Source organism: Phasianus colchicus, chromosome 4, assembly GCF_987193195.1.
Source record: "Phasianus colchicus chromosome 4, bPhaCol1.hap1.1, whole genome shotgun sequence".
Taxonomy (NCBI): domain Eukaryota; kingdom Metazoa; phylum Chordata; class Aves; order Galliformes; family Phasianidae; genus Phasianus; species Phasianus colchicus.
This window is the reverse complement of record NC_143439.1, coordinates 51,332,114-51,349,192: the sequence shown is the minus strand read 5'-3', so window position 1 is coordinate 51,349,192 and position 17,079 is coordinate 51,332,114.

Here is a 17,079-nt window from a genome sequence, read left to right as displayed (position 1 = left end):
TTTTTTTCAGTTTCCACTTACACATCTACACACGTTAAAGATTACAGCTGGGAAACACCTGACGCAGCTGCCTGCAGATATTGCTTAAGTCATTTCTCTCCTCCTGCACAGGGAACACTCTCACAACTGGGTTGCGGCAGGAGAATGTCTTTCATAGCACATTTGGGAACACCACGCCCAAAGCAGAGTGATTCCAGGGAAGTCAGCAACTTTCATCAGTAAATATTAGGGGGTGCCTGCAAACACCTACACCTACCTTAAAGCAGAGCATCACCCAGAACAGTGGGGACTCAATTTCTGTGCTAGGTAATATTCTGATCCAACAGAGGAAATTTTTACCAGAGCTCTTCAGCACCGCTTGTGGCATGGGAAGATTTAATTTGAAGAATATGTAAATGACAGTGTTAATACACTGACAGACTTGGACTTTGTTGTGGTTGTGGTGAGCGGGTGTCCCAGCGGAGAACTATTCGGCACGTGTTCTCCCTTTCTCCCTCCCATTCTTTTTCTAACCCCGGCTAGAAAGCAGTTAGGTCTGTCAGGTTTTTATCCAGCTTGCAGGTAAAGGGTTACAGATTCTAGGAAGTATTAAATGCAAACTTTAAAGGATTTTATTTTCATCTGCAGTCACATGACAACTTAATACCCAATGACACTAACTACAGTGTCTCATTAAGAGGTCATGCAAACTCCCAAGCTAAACAAGGCATTCTTACATATTTAACATTCAAATGCAGGAGCCGAGCTAAGCCATGGAAGATTGTAATCAGAAAAAAGCAACACTTCCTGATCAGGACAAAAGCTACAGGTAGGAAAAGTTCTTGTTCCTTTAACTTTCAACACTGCTTTCAAGAGAAACTGTTTATAGAGCATGTTGTGCACTCTATTTCTTTTTTTAGCTCTCAAAATAATCTAACACTTTTATCTGGAAAATATTAGATCTCACCTGTTTCACCTTTTGTAAAATCAGTTTTGTTTATATGCTCGGTTGGCTCAGCAGAAATCCAAACAAAACAATGGTCTTAAACGAAATGTAACTGTAGAAAAACTAATATTTTTAAAGATTTCTTAGCTACTGAAACTGTTGTGTTAGAGTACATAAGGTAAAAGGGGAGTTAATGCGCCTGATTTAGAGCTCTTCTGACTTTACTTATACCATGAATTGCACAGTTTCACTCTGATGAAAGTGTATTTTAATGGATGTGGCTTTCTCACTGAACTTTCATGATTTCTGATTTCCCTTCCTGCAATTTGGTGCATTTAAAAGGGAAAAAAAAATCTTACAAAAGCAAATGAAAGGCAGATGGGAAGAGTATTTCAGTGTTCAATAAGAGGAGAAAAAATAAATAAATAAAAAACGGGGAGTAGAAAGATAGGCAGTCAGTTAATTGAGAATTTAAATTGTATGAAAGCATACCCATTAAGTGATAAAGTTTCACCGACAATTGCTGGCAATATTGCAGTCCATTTTTTTTAGCTTTTGCTGAAGGATTTGTACAGGATACAGCATTTGCACTTCATTCACAAACATCTTCCTCTCATCACAGTTTTTCTCTAAATTTCACATGGGGCCATACACACTCATCATTTTTATCCCTTTGTAGGAATTCAGTTGTAGACTACAAAACCGACATTTACCTGTAATTGCAGAGCTACAGAACCTATATTTACACAAAGATCCCAGTGCACCTTTAGATATCCACCCCCTGGGGATTCTCACTGCATAAGAGGAGTAAGTGGTGTTTACAGTTTTACTCCTACGATAGCAGGGTGGTAATTGCAAGCAATGTACATTTTTTTCATTTTATTCTAGAAAACCTCTCTTTTTCCTCTTCCCACATAATGCTAGTGTATACCAAAAAGAAGTGGAGAATAGCAATACCTATGTCACCTTGCTACAGATAGCTCTCAACTTTCTTTGCTTTATCATTACCAATACTTAAAATAAATCCAAGGAAGTTGGAGCTCCAACAAGGTTATCACTAGTGCTTAAAAACAGTCGCTCAGTTCCAGGGTGGCCATCTAAACCTGTTGTGGGTACAGCCTGAGACACCAGCAAGTCTTTTACCAGCTATGGGCACTTCTCACCTCCCAGCAGAGGAGCTCACTGTGCAGGTGGGGATGTAGAAAAAAAATGACCGTGCTTTAAAGCAACTGTCCTAAATTTACTATAACTGACCTCTGGATTTAAATTATTTACAAATATATATATCTATTCAGTAACTCTTGTAGATAAGGGGCTTATTTGGTAAGCAAAATTTAAACTAGATCCCAAATACACAGCCATTCTGTTACACAAGCTTTCTCCTAATGTGAGCATTTCACCCACCTGACGTGCGGGAAGCAGCCTGCCAAGGCCAGACTCTTTTAACAAATGTTTGTACAAACTGGGTGGGTCATGAAAGCCAGCACTTAGGAGCTACACAGGCAAATCTGTTGAACGCTGATTACACAAAATGTCTTTATAGGGTGGAAGACACAAGAAATGCTAAAGTCACTCTGAGCAAACAGATACTGAATGAGGGTGAGAAGTAGCTCACTTCCAAAGAGAGGAATATAGAAGAGTTTACTCCAAGCACGCTAGCAGTTCAGATGTTCATTATACCAAAAATTTTACAATCATTACAGTAATTTAGACTGTTTTGATTATTACCTTTATTTTCTAATGATATAACCCAACCCAACCTTGCTCTGTCACTTCAACATAGAATCAAATGCAGTTTTGTTCACAGGAAGGACACACAAATCGAAGACTTCCTTCTTGTACGGAAGGAAAGAGATTCTTAGAAACCAAGATCCATGCAAATTCGAGAGAGAATTTTTCTCTTCTATCTTTGGGAAAAAACAAGGAAACATAGAAATTACAATGCTTCCATGACTTTGGAATTGTTTTCCTTTAGCCCCAAAACCGGAGCTAAGCAAAATATTGATCAAAAGTTAACCCAGTTCTTCCAAAATGCTTGTAAATCTCAGGAAACTTGTACCAGATTTAAGGCTTATACTGAAAATCATCAATCTGATAATTTTATTGCAGCTCTAGGTAGGTGGGAAGACAGAGCAAAAGCTGCAAGTGAATGCAGCTGTGGCTTCCTTGGAAAGCCAGGTAGAAAGTGATCACCATACAAAGGAAACATTTTTGAGTGCTAAGGCTCTTCATTAACCACATGGTTACTTTTATCACATCTCTAGGAAACAAGCAAGTATTTGGTTTAAACCAAGGTGCCTCATACAGACGAAAGTGTATCCTTTCCTTCCCACTGAGCAGAAAACAAAGTACAGGATCTGAGGCACATAAAATATCACAGTGAAGGACACCTGGCAAGCGCTAGAGAAGATCTGTATGGTCTCTGTGTGGTGGCCTCGTGCAGAACAAGAGACAGGCAGGAGAGGGGAAGTGGTTGGGCATGGGATAGGGTGCCTGGTGCCCCAACCCAGCAGGACAGCTCAGGAGACCAGGGTCTGCTTTGGCTCTATGCTGTTCTACCACCTCAGGAAAGCCTTCATTCACATTTTGCAGGAAAGGGAGGCCTTTTTCTGTATTTGTATTTCAGTATCTAGTAAAACACAATCTCAGCCTTGTCAACATGTCACACAACCATCGTTTCACAAGTGACTTGGTGGGGACAAGACTTGACATACGCAACCCACTGAAAGGTGATGAGATGTCATTAGATAATAAATATTTGCTTGGAACTTAAAATTCCTCTTCCAAAACCTGTTCATCTGCCACCTGACAACAGTGTGCCTGATTCTTTCACCAAGAAAAGCATAAGCAATGATGCATGGACATGGTTGGGTTTTGCAAAGCTACAGAGCACAAATTCCAGCAAACTGGATATATTGCTATGGAAAATAGGTACAAAAAGCGATGTAGATTTTCTTACTGAAAGTTTGATATCAAATGGACAAAATAACTTTTGGAAGAAAGGTCAAAAGGTATTACTGGAAACAGGGAAAAAACAGTGATTTTTCCTTGACCTTCCCTCTAAGTCACTTTTGCTTGGACATATGGAGAAACATTAAAATTTTATTAAGAGCTGAGTACATAGTTTGGAAACTAAACATTTAATCAGTTACAGTAGGAAGCAAGGAAAAAAAGGACCTGAGGTTTCTTTTTTGTGTGACGTTTTTGTCTGCAGTTTCTACAAAAGTTTATTTAACTTCCAATTCTTCACTTTAACCACAGATGTTGGCAGCAAAGCCACAGATGCTTTCTGGCTAGAAAAATATTTGTGGTCAAATAGTCTATTATTAATTCACATACGTTATTTTTCCATTTGGGAAAGCAAGGAACAAGCCATCTCCTTGGGGCTTACTTTTTTTTTTTTTGACATTACCCAATGGGTCTGGCTCCATTTTAAGTCATTCCCCAACTATGAAAGAAAGCTGGGCATTGTTATTAAATAGCAGTTAATTTTTGGATCTTACGTGAACGAGGCAAATGCCTTGCTATAGCAGACAATCTGCCTTTGTGCAAGAGATGAAGAGCAAAGAGGAGAGTATCCCATGTGAGAGAGGAAATGTACTCTGAATGACTGAAAAATCGTTCAACCTGGAGCCCCCTCTGGGACCTTTCCATACTGACACCAGAGGGAATAGTACCAAATCCTCATACACAGGCCAGGAGCAGAATACATGGCCTGGTGCAGGCTGTGCTGGTGCTGCCACAAATGTCTACTCTGATGTGGAGTCTCTGGGGGCTGCTTTAAGGCAGGAGCAGAAGGAGTGTCCCAAATGAGTTATATGGAACCACGTTCCCACAGATCCAGGGATTTGCCAGGCACTATGTCTCTTCCTTCTCTGAAAATCTATCCTCCCCCAGGATTTATTGCAATGGTTAAATTTATTGCCATGGTTGTATTTGCAGCTCTCACTTCCCCCTTCATCCCACAGCTACTTGCAACACTTTTATTAGATTTGGGAGTGCCCAGCATTATCAACCTTACTCAGCTCTTGAACCTTGTGCAACAGTGCAGGACACAGAACAAGGGGCCCATGCCCCATTTACAGCAGCCTAACACTTTCCTCCCCTCCTCCTCCTGCAGCTTCCAGGTCCAGGCTGCAGCCACCCCAGGGCCAACCAGCAAATCTGTACTGCTCCACAGGACCCACAGTCTTTTCTCCCCTAAAAAGTGTTAAGCAGCTCTTACATTTCTTAAAGCATTCAAGCCTGACAGCGATCTTGTCTATGTGATTTTAAAACTGTTTTTTTTTTTCTGAGGAGCTACTCTTCTGATCTGCTCACAGTAAAAGTATTCTTCTGATCTACTTGCAATAAAACAAGCATAAGGCTTTGGCAGTGTCAAATTTTTGAAGCAAGCTGGCAGCCCTGTTCACTTAGAGATCAGTGGAAAAAAACTTTCCACTTTCAGAAACCTGAATAAAGCTTTGTTAAGGTCCTTTTGGTCTCTATTTTTGGCTTGGGTGTGGCATGGAAAAAATAATATTTACCATCTCAGTAGCTGTGTCCTTTGTGTATTTGTTTTCATATTCCCTTTCCCCATGTGAATTCAGCAGATGTTGCAGGGCTTGATATCAACCCTGTACTTCTGTTATCTGAATGCGTGCACGTCTCCACTGAATGGGACACATCTGTGCAGCAAAGATACAGATTCAACTGCCAGACAACATAGTGAAGAAAAATACCATAAGATTTCATTTGCAATGTAAATGAAACAGAAGCAACAGTGATCAGCCCTAAACTGAAGGCCTCCAGGGGCCTGAGAAGTTACAACCATGTACAATGTCCCATTTCCATCTTTAACATCTCTTTTTAAATTAAAATCACTTGCGAATGTTTTCCATTGCATTAGATGAATATGCTCAGATTGCTAAAGGCTAGTCCATAGTTACAGATATACATTAAAAACTAATGCTTAGTGCAATTATCCAATTCATTACCTGCCATAAAAACATCTCCATCCACTCACATATAAATAAACAGATTTGCTGATGCACAGATGATCAAAAAGCTCAAAGACCACTTAAGAAAACAGCAGACAAAGAGTGTGAGCTAGGGAAAGGAAAACTGGCTGCTTTCATGCCAATACCATCACCAATATTAATCAGCCTGAACCATTAGTTCTTTTTCACTTCTCTGCCATCCTTCCACAATAAAGCTTTACTGGAGAGCGACTGAGCCTTTTTAGCCCAGTACACATGCTGACATCCACATCTTGCTAGTGACAAAGACCAGGTTTGGGAAGCAAGGAGGTAAATCAGCCCTGTGCTTTGTACAGGAGGCAGAATTTGAAATCGAGTCTCCTGAACTCTCTAAGAGCCAAATCTGTCTCCAGAGACTAACCCTTGAAATCCTAGCACACTGACAATAAATCTTCTGTCATGAGGAAATACGACAGATGGGCTGGTAAATAAGTTATATTACATACAGGCAACAGACATTTGCTTTATGACGGAACTACCTGAGACACGCTGTACCTAGCCTCAGATAAACTCTGTGGAATAAGGAGTCTTGCTGGAAATGTCAGTGTGCTGGTAGCATTAAGCATTCAGCTGCAAATGCAGTCCAACAAGTCAGTCTTAACTATGCAATCTACGTTGATAATGTTGGTGAATTCAACCCATTCTTTTGCCCAGAATTATACGAAAAAGGAAAAAAGAAATTAAAAATGGAAGAATTACTTTACTGACCCAATTCCAGAAAATACAAAGTCTTTCAGTGGAATTAATACTTTTCTATAGCTTTCAAGTATTGTTCATCTTGAGACTGAAGCAGGCAGTGAATGCAATCAGGATAATCCATTCAATAATACTGCAGAAATTCATCTGTATTTCATTCACTTTTTTTTTTTTTTTTATCTTTGTCTCATCAGTGCCTTTTTAATACAGTGGTCAACACTTTGGACCTGCCTCGTGCTGAGAAATAATTACTGTAATCACAACACGAAACCACTGTGCCTGATCATTCCCTTAGCCACACATCATCACTCAATGCCTGCTAAGGAAATTGGTTGAAAATAACTAAATGGAAAAATTAACTGGCTTTCTAAACAGCTCTCTGTGCTTTACACGTTAATCTAAGTGGTGCATTTAAAAGAAAAGCAAAACCCTTTGAGTCAAAAAGAACTCATGTAAGAGAAAAAAGATGCATTCCATGAAAGGGTCTTTATTAAAGTATTGTATCAGAGGCTTTTCCTGAAGATTACTAGGTGCGACTTCAAGTAGTTATAGTGTTTTCTGTATCTTCCTATTTTAAAAGTTTTGTTATCCATTTTCACAGTGATTTCTAACTATGGCCTAAACAATCCTCTGCTGTTCTTCTCTCTGCTGATTGTTCTTTAAGTGAAGTGAAATGCTAAAACAATAAGGTGAAAAAATTCATCCTTGTATGTAGGAGCAGTTCCATGTAGGGTGAGCAGCCCAAGGAAAGAAACTGGGAAAAAAAAACAAACAAAAAAAAATGGAAAAGATATACATCAGATACATGAATACCTTTGAGCCCATGGCTGATATAAATGTATCCTGATGAAAAAAAAAAAAAAAAAAAAAAAAAAAAAAGATTTATATGGCTTACATTCTTTTAGGATAATCCCTGTTTTCTGTCTATATATTTGATACTTCTTAAACATTCCCATATCTGAATGGGTCTTAGCAGTTTGACTTACAAACTGCAAAATAACCTCACAACCTTACCATTCACTAAAATACCACGTTCTAAACATCTAAATATCTGGTACTCCTACGTTATAGTACTGGCAGTCATCTGAATGGTGGACTGCCAGTATTTAACACAACCCTTCTGCCCACTGAACAAGCCAACTCTGTTATTACAGCACACTAAATTCATGGAGGAAAGGATCTTCTTCAGTCCAGCCTTATTACTTAGCTGGACTTCATCTTTTGATCAATTAAACACCAGAAAGAATAAGAAAAACAATTCAAATGATCGATTTTACCACTATTTTCATACAGAATATTTGAATAAGGAGAGTTTGAGTTCTTTTTTGTTGTTGTTTTTGTTGTTAAGAGGAGCAAGATTTTTTGCCACTTTCTTGTTTGCATCAAGGCAATCTCCAGGCTTTAATTTTTCCACTCCATTCTTCTGTATATGCCATATCCCAGTGTCCTATGCGAAGTCTTGCAATTCTCAGACGTACTAGCTTGCCTTTGCGCAGAAGACTTAAGCTGTTAACTCATGGTCCTCTCTTTCAAATTTGACAATTAAAAATACATTTTGGATGAGCAATACAATTATAGCACGTGCTTTGTAGGTCAATCCTACTCCTCTGTGTAGGATTCACTTTAGGATAGCAGTAACAAACCAAGGTTGTAACTCTAGCAAGCTCAAGCTATTTTTAAACAGGTTTCAGTTCTTCTCTTTCTGTTTACATTCCAGTCTGAAGATACTGTTGTGAGATTTTCCCAAAAGATTTTCCAGTCTGCCAGCCACACAAAATGGCATGTTTTTCTGTATCTAAGTTAATTTCCTTTCAAACAATGAAATCAACAAGAATGCTTTTACCTATAGCTTTCAAGGAGCTACAGTGTCATATCTTCCCCAAAAACTGTTAAACTGCCTTGGCCTGTTAAGCTGCCAAACCTGTTAAGTTGCCTTTGTCTCACAATTCTGAGTCTGTAAATCATTGTTTCTCCTAATCTTATGAAATTATTTTCCATTTTTTGTATCATTTCAGCTTGATACAAAAAGACAAATCTTCAAAAAATCATTTCATAAGGCCAGTATGTGAGATGAGCCCCAGAAGCACGGCTCATTGTAAATCTGCAGTTTGCACTGCTGTAACAGCTGCATTAAATGAGCATTTGTTAGCATAAAGTAAACCTGATGGGAACCTTCTGTAAAGTCCGTTTAGTGCAGATAATCCAGTAGTGGTATGCTCCCCTGCTACAGGGCATGCATTGTTCACTATCATACCATGAATGAGCCCAGATTTGTATGTTGTACTCTTGACATGAAACTACATTAATCATAGACTGAGATTTCTTTGTTTAGTAAAACAGATTGTTTCTGGCCTGTTACTGTATCTCACATTCCTATATATAGCCCACAATAGACTTCTGTCCACAGGGCTCACTGCGCAGTGCAGTGTTAATGCAGTTCAATAGCTCACCTAAAAACCCACACAAAATTCCAAACTCAACAACTGAGTCCATAAAGAGCCACCTGTTTTCTAGGTTTGGCCTTCTGCTTCGCAGTCTGTGTGAGACTCTGTTATTAACACACAGGATTTGTACTTTATTTTGGTTGCTTTGGTTTTCTTCATCTCCATGGTACCCCGGTAAGAAGCATAATATCTGAAGATATCATAAAAATGCCCTTTGTGCTCCAAAAGATATACAGAGTTTCTGGAATAAGGCTGCTGGAAACTTTGCAATAGAAACTGGGTGAGTAAATACACTACCTCTTACAGAAAGCTGGGTTGCCTTTCCCTGACAAATGGAAAGATTAACTCCATCAAGCCCAGCACGTTCAAAAGTCCTCCATCCTCAAATCTTCCTCATCACGTATCTCTTGCAGTTCATTTGACAGAAGGGAAATTAAGCTTAAGTTGTTGAAGACCTCATTCATTTATGCCAAGAAAATCCCACACAATTTGGAATTAATCAATAACACAGAAATCCCCTCCCACCCACCACATGGAGCCTGGTCTCCAAAAATCTGCAGTATCTCTCTAGGGCGGTATGTGACACAAACCTGTTTGCAGAACTACCTTCACCCTCCTCCCATGCCATCTTCCCACATAGAGAGACATTTCACTACTTTCCTCTCATGTGAAAAAGAACACGCTCACATAGAAAACAGAGGCAAGATCATCATAAGACCTGGAAAAGCCTGATTTGAAAAAATAGTTTCTTCACTGAGTCAATACATTTTCCTCCCAGTAAAAAAAACAGTGTTTTTACTCCAACAAAAAGCAACACAAACAAGAGGCAGCACTTGAGCCAATGAGTCCTTAGGAAAGGGCTGCTAACAGAGGTATGCTCAAACTTTATCCTTTCTCCGGACATTTCTTTTGCTTTCCAGGAGGCCTGAAGATCTCTTTGCAGAAGTACAGATTGCAATTGATTGCCGCAAAACTTTCCATGAATGGCCTTCTCTTAAAGCAGTCGGGTGAGCTGCCCAAAGGCCAGTCTCTGAGGAGTCATTCATGGGCACAACCGCCCAACTCCTACTGCACCTAGAGCTAGGACCTCTCCCTGCCCACAGTGTTCAAGGAAGCAGGTTGCACCATTGCCATACAGGATTTCCCCTTATAAAGAGGCTATAGGTACTTTGCAGATCAGCTCATCAACAAGAGAGATGCCTACGTGTATTTTTTTTTACAGTATTTCCTTGTTTGTGTTACAGCAGCATCTGCAGGCACTGTAAGTGATAAGGCCACCTTACTTCAGCTGTCACCTATAGGATGATATTCTTATTAAATATTTACAGGTTAAAGAAAAAGGTCTAGAGGCCAGACTTGACCCAGATTTGATGCCAGAGCACCTGCCTGTTTTAGGGGCAATACAGAAAAACACCCAGCCCAAGCTTCTCTAACAGTAAAGATTATGTCACTCTGAGAAGTTAAAGCTCTGAGCTCTTGGATTTAGGAGGCCCTTCACCATGAGTACTTGAAATCCCAAGCAACAGGTAACTTCAGGGGGTTATCATATAAGGTGCACCCATGTATCTGAGGTGCCTAACCAGCACAGCAAGGTCATTGCAAATTCTTTGGCTGCACAGCAGGTCTCCCTCTGAGAGAACCAAACATTGCAGCAGGGGCAACAGGGAGTGCAGGAGCCCAAGGCAGGACCTTGTGTAAGCTGCCAGATATTAGTCAGACCTCTTAATCACAAAGGCATTCTCACTGAGTTTTGCTCCACCCAATCTATAACAGCTAATTACCCCAGCATTAATGCTTGCCACCTGTTTCCTTCTCTTCAGAGAAGGAAAGTTTCCTTAGGCTTTGCCCAAGGAAGCACGTTTTCCCTAAGCCTGAGTACCCCAATTTCCACATTACTTTCACGTCAGTATATAGTACCAAAAAAAGCAATCAGTAAAAATATAAATATATTATCAGGGATCTTTCAAAGTAGTTTGAAGTAACCAAGCTTTGTTTCTTTTGTAAAACACTACCTGCAACCTGCTCTTTCCCAGAGACAATCATAATGATGGGTTTCCACTCCCTCTCTTCTCTGGTTTTAAGACAATGTCAAAACAGTGCCTGTGTTACAAATTAAACAGTAGATTGTTTTGCAAACTCCCTTGTTGTTTTCTCACTACTAATTGCCACCTGAATAAGGAGAGTTCTTTGTTAGAGGAAGAAAGAGAGAAAGTAGTGAAGTGTTGCCTCTACACCCTCTCACCTCTCAAGGAAAACCTTCTGCAGCTGCTAGTGGCCATTAGAGGTTGTATCCAGGGGAGACCACTCAGGCACCCTCGTGCCAGCTTCTTACCATGGTGCAATGTTTTCAGCATGTGTGGAGGCTTCTGCTTCATAGATCCTTCTCATCTCATGACCTCAGAGTAAGCCACAGAAAACTGTTGCCATATTTTTCTATTTTTTATTTTTTCTCCCCAGTGGGTACTCTTTTTCATTGCAAATTTTACTTATTTTCCTTTTTCACACATATAGCAGAGCTGAAAGAAATTTGTGAGAGTGGGGCTGTCTCATAGCAGCAGTTCAGCACTGCAGAAATTTAGCTGAGGAAGCTACACTGGAAGTCTTCATATATCACTTTTGGTGTAGAAAGCTTTGTCACATAGAAAATTTAAAAAATACAGACTGACACGTTTAAAGGATTTCAAGAGGTAAGAACACAGATAGCATAGTGTGAAAAAACCTTCATTTTTTCTAATAGGAAAAAATATCATATTTCTTGTTTTTTCTCTTTTTTCAACTCTTCGCAATGAGCTGTGTAGACTGAAACTTCATCAGACAACAGGAGGGTTAGGAAAGCACCTTGCTACATTTTTATGCAGATTTTCCATTCCATCCAAGCAGAAACAAATTCTGGTGTTATTCTGACATGAACTTCACCATCTCTTCTTACCAGCACCCTGCTCCAAGCCAACACAGAAATTCATGTTTGAAAATCAGGCAGCCTGACAAGGAGCACAAAAATTAAGGGACCAGACAGCCTTCCAACTTGCTTCAGCAAACCTATTGCTAAGAGCAGCTCATGGCAAGAGTGGTGAAGGCATACTACACACAGCTCTAACCAAAGCGTGATGATGTGCTGGCAGAGTTCAACTGAAGAAATTTTCTACATAAGAATGATGTGCTGATTTAAATTGGTTTATGCTGATTTAATTTATTCTTGCTTCACAACAGTGTCATTTCTGTGGGCAAACAAAGCTTCAGTCTTAAATAGATGCTTGAACTGTCGTTCTCATAGGATTCATTTAAATTAAGGAATAGGTTGCAAGAAAAGATAATTTTGTGATTTAAAAAGTATTATGTATTTCACAGACTTGAAACCCTGAACCATTACTCCATGATCTTCTCCAAATGTTGATGTCGTCAATGAATTTTAAAGCAGCTTCTAATTAAGATAAATAAGGAAAACAGATGCTGCTGAAGAAATGCCCAGTAAGGATTTCTATTTCAATACAGAACTGCTTTAAACACATAAGCAATTCTGCAAACTGTGGGATGTGATACACACAGCTAAGTGACAGGCGTTTAGTGAGACTTCGTGCCGTTTTGTAAGTCTCTGAGCACTCAGCACAAAGGTAATGATATAAAATACAGAAGAATGGACCCATAGCCTCCACTTCTTCTAATTAAAAACATACATAAATTTCATAAATCATAACCTGTAGCATTTTCTCTCTGGGCTACAACAGCATTTATTTTCCTTTAAAGAATTTCATCTGCCCAAACCAAAAAAAAAAAAAAAAAGGACATATTTAGCTTTCTTCACTCAGAGGAAGATACACATTAAGATACCCATTCAAGCAACAGTTTCTGTATTTGAGCTCACCAGTCAATGGTGCTGTAACATGAGTCTCAACAGGGCCACAATGTGACCTTAAGAAAGTTAAATGGTATCTCTGTGGAATTCTGCAGCAGAGTAGAAGTAAAATTAGGTCAGTCTAATTGAACTGCAGTAGTTTGAAAAACACCATTGCTACCCACTTTGAAAGGGAGACCACACTAGGGAAATATTTTGAGAATCTTCATCTTTCTTATTTCCTGCTTTGCTTGGAGAATTCACTGCTGGTGGACCCTCCCAGGCTTTTATTTGGCTGGAGGATAAAAGTACTGCTATAATTAATGATAGAATTTGCAAATGGACCTGAAGTTACCTTCAACAGCACTTTATCTGCCTTTTAAGCTGTTATGTGTACATTAGGTTTTATCAAGACCACCTAGATTTCTCACCCAGGAGAAAACTTTCCTGCAGGCTTGTCCTGGTCTGTTTTATGCAGCATTCTGCCTACACAGAAAACAGGAGAAGAGGGCAGAGCTGTCAACTGCTTTGGCAATGGCCCTTTCTGGCCTTTGGGGACAGCTTGTCTTTCTATCTGGAGGAATGTGTGCTTAAAAAAATGAGAAAAACTAACTTTGGTCCTGTAGGCCTTTCCACACAGTCACCACAGGAATAAGGAATATAAATAAACACATAACATAAGTGTTCAGAAAAGTTTGCACCCAAGCCTGCATTTAATAACAATGAATATTTAAAATGTCAGCTGAAGAGCCTCTACTGCACATCGAGTCATCCCTCAGCTACATCTGTGTGATACTGACACAACTGGGAGCTGCAGCAAACAAGTCACACGCTGAAGTTTTGGCCTTAAAGGCTGCATGTTACCCAAATGTATGAATGATTGCTGAGCACACTGGGTTACTTTCAACCCCCAAACCACACAGTGACAGTTATCTCAAATACTGCGTGAGAAGAGTCGCATGTAGCTCAGAATATTTTGTTATGACATCTGCTTATACAGGAAATACCATTCCTCAAGGTTTCCCAATTTTCTTAGCCTTCAGCACAGTATGTTCCTTACCTCTATTAATACAATCTTTATTACTAAGCCATTTATATGTTAGTTTCTGACTGAATCTCTAATCTTCTAACTGACAGGATTATAGATATCATGTGTTTTCTTGAGGGATTTTTCTACTTATAGAGACAGTTTGCAATCTTCTCACTGTCTAAATTATAGCCCAGGATCCATTTCCATGTCCTGAAAAATGTGAATAGAGGGAAATTCCATTTCTACGAGAGGCTGCCCATTGCTCTTTGCAGAGCCTATGACAGTACATTGCCATTTCAGAAACCTTTGTAATTTCTGTAACTAAATTAGATGCTGCTTCATCATCACTGCCTGAAAACAGACTGGGAGATGACTGGATGTCTGGGAATACTGCTTACAAAAAGCCAGGTTCTAAGAGAGATAGCTGCAACCCAGATAAAAGCTGTTGAGACTAGCTGACCACATGGGCACATTTGCATCCAACAGAGCATGCCACATCAGTGGCACTGGACAATTATAATGAAGAAGGCAGTGAGAGAAGCAAAACACTCACAGTGTACCTACCTACCCTTCTTGCCCAACAGTAAAATCCACATTTTGTTGTAATAACACTGAGAACAGAAGTAAAAGCCAGAAAAAGATCCATGGCAAATCTGCAGAGAGGAGCTGCAGATCCATGGCAGAACATGCAGTTTGTTAAGCTGCCGTAAGTTTCAGTTCAATTAATACCTGCTGTGAACTTCGTTACTAAGAAATACAAGAAACACAACATCTTCCACCTTTCCCTACTCTGAAATCAGCCTTATCCAATAATGAGATGAGGCCAACAGCAGAGATGATTTACTTTATCAATCATCCCTGTGTAATATCCCAGAGCATTCAACATAGCCTTCACAAAGAGTTGTGCTGATGAAATCGGGCTGACGATTTTACACAATAGTTGTGTTGCTGCCAGGTATAGCATTAACATGAACTTAAGAAATAGCTCATGTCTTTTGGTTAGAGCTGTTATATATAGATGAGAAAGATAAAATATTTATTCTACAGTTAGATGAAAAAATGCACTCTTATAACAAAGTTGTAGCATCCAAGTTGCCTGGTGTTCGACATTCTTTGTGAACTTTTCCCAGAATTACTTGGGAAAGCAATTACTTGGTGTCTGCCCAGTACAGTCGTGTATTTGAACGGAGCAGTGAAGTTGCATTTTTTGACTGGAACTTGTTATGAATGTTCTTGTTTTGACAAGAGTATTTAAAAGCCAAGGACTGTGGATCTTTTCAAAATACGAGAATGTCAGAGAAAGGAAGAGAGGTTGAGGATTTGCCTCATTATGTTGTGCAGCAGATTGCACTCAACACTCACTCTGAATCCTAAATTCCATATAAATATGCATAAATACATTCATCACAGGTCTAGTAACATTATTCTGAAACTCAGAGACCCAATTCTTGAATCCCAGACAGGCCTTGTCAATTTAACCAAAAAAAGAAAAAGAAAAAACAACTTGAATTGATAGTGCTAGGACAACCATACAGGGTTTGGGTAATCACAGCAGAGTGCATGGCATTCTGCTCCTGCAGCTTACAGGCCACTCTAACACTTGTACTCAACACAGGGAAAAAAGGGCAACATTCAAGCATTTTTCACTGTTTCGGGGTTTATTGTTCAGTATTTGAATAAAGCACCATTGTTTTCCAAATTTATTTTCCAGGAGATTAACTCAGCCCCTCAGAAACTTACTAACCAAAACACCAAGCCATATAGAAGAGTTCAAATAATGCTCTGAATAACTATTTCTTCTAAAAAAAATAAAAATAAAAATAAAAAAAAAAGAAAGCTGTATACATTGTCCAAAATTCTCTCTGTGCCTAGACAGAGGCAATGAAAACATACACTTCACTGTAGACTAAAGGGATAATACATAATCCCTTTATATAATTTAGAGTTATATAATACAAATACCAGGGAACATTTGATCAGATCAAAAAGGGGACTAATTCAAAATAGAGCAAATAAAATTATTCTTCTGGCACAACTAGACCAAGCAATTTATTGCTGAGAGGAAGAATACAGTAAGGTTTCCATGAAAAACAATGCTTTGTAATGCTACAACTGTGAATAATATGAAACCAGACATAAGTTTTAAAAAATAAAAATTTTAGAAGACTCTAATTTTTCTAACTCAAGAGACAAAAGCCATGTTGGATGGATGTAAATGTTGTACAATAGCAGCTCCCTGACAGGCACTTTCACAACTTCTAAGGGATCTGATTCTCCATACAGGTCTGAGCCTGAGTCTGATCAACCTTGACAGTTTCTGTGTCTCTTCACACACAGTAAAAGAAAAAACAAACAAACAACACAGTCGGATATTCCTGATGATCCATTGCAAGGACAACTAAAGCTTTTCTGTTTGTTTAGCAAAGTGGCAGGATAAATCTATTTCACTGCTTTTAATATTATATTTAAATTTCCAATCATGCAAAATGGACAAAAGATGGGGACTCTTCCAACCTGCTGTTCCTTTGCAGCTTTGAGCTGGGTGTCCAAAGAACAAGGATTTGCTGCAGTCACTGACTTGCCACCTGCCTGAGGTATTCAACTGTATCTAGAACAATGATGCTGGAAAGTACTCATGAGTAAATACACAATAACATTTCTGTGTTTACAACATCTGTGAAAGGTGTGGAAAGGGCTATTTCTCTAATGTTTGTTTCCAGACCAAGTCAAACCTATTAATTAAATTCATGCTCTTGTCCTGTTTCAAAAGGAAAAACAGAGCTGATTTATGGGCAATGACAGCTGCAGGAACCAGGAGCTGGTTTAGCTCTCACCACCCCTAATTAATTTTTAAGCATCTAGGCAGGTTGGTTTCTGATCAAATGAGAAGCTGAATGTCCTCAGCTTCTACAAAGAAAGACAAAGGAAGATGCTCCTTACAATGCATTGTCTGTCAGGTTGTCGTGCTTTCTCAGTGCTGGCTGAATACTGTCTGCAGGAATTCAGTACCTGAACATCTCTGTTCCCAAGCAGCTTGTAGGATGAAGCTCTGAAAGGTCTCACTCATGTAGCTTTGCTTGCCTATTCATTACTTTTCTCCTCTTAAGAATAAAAATGTTAACGAGAAAAAACAC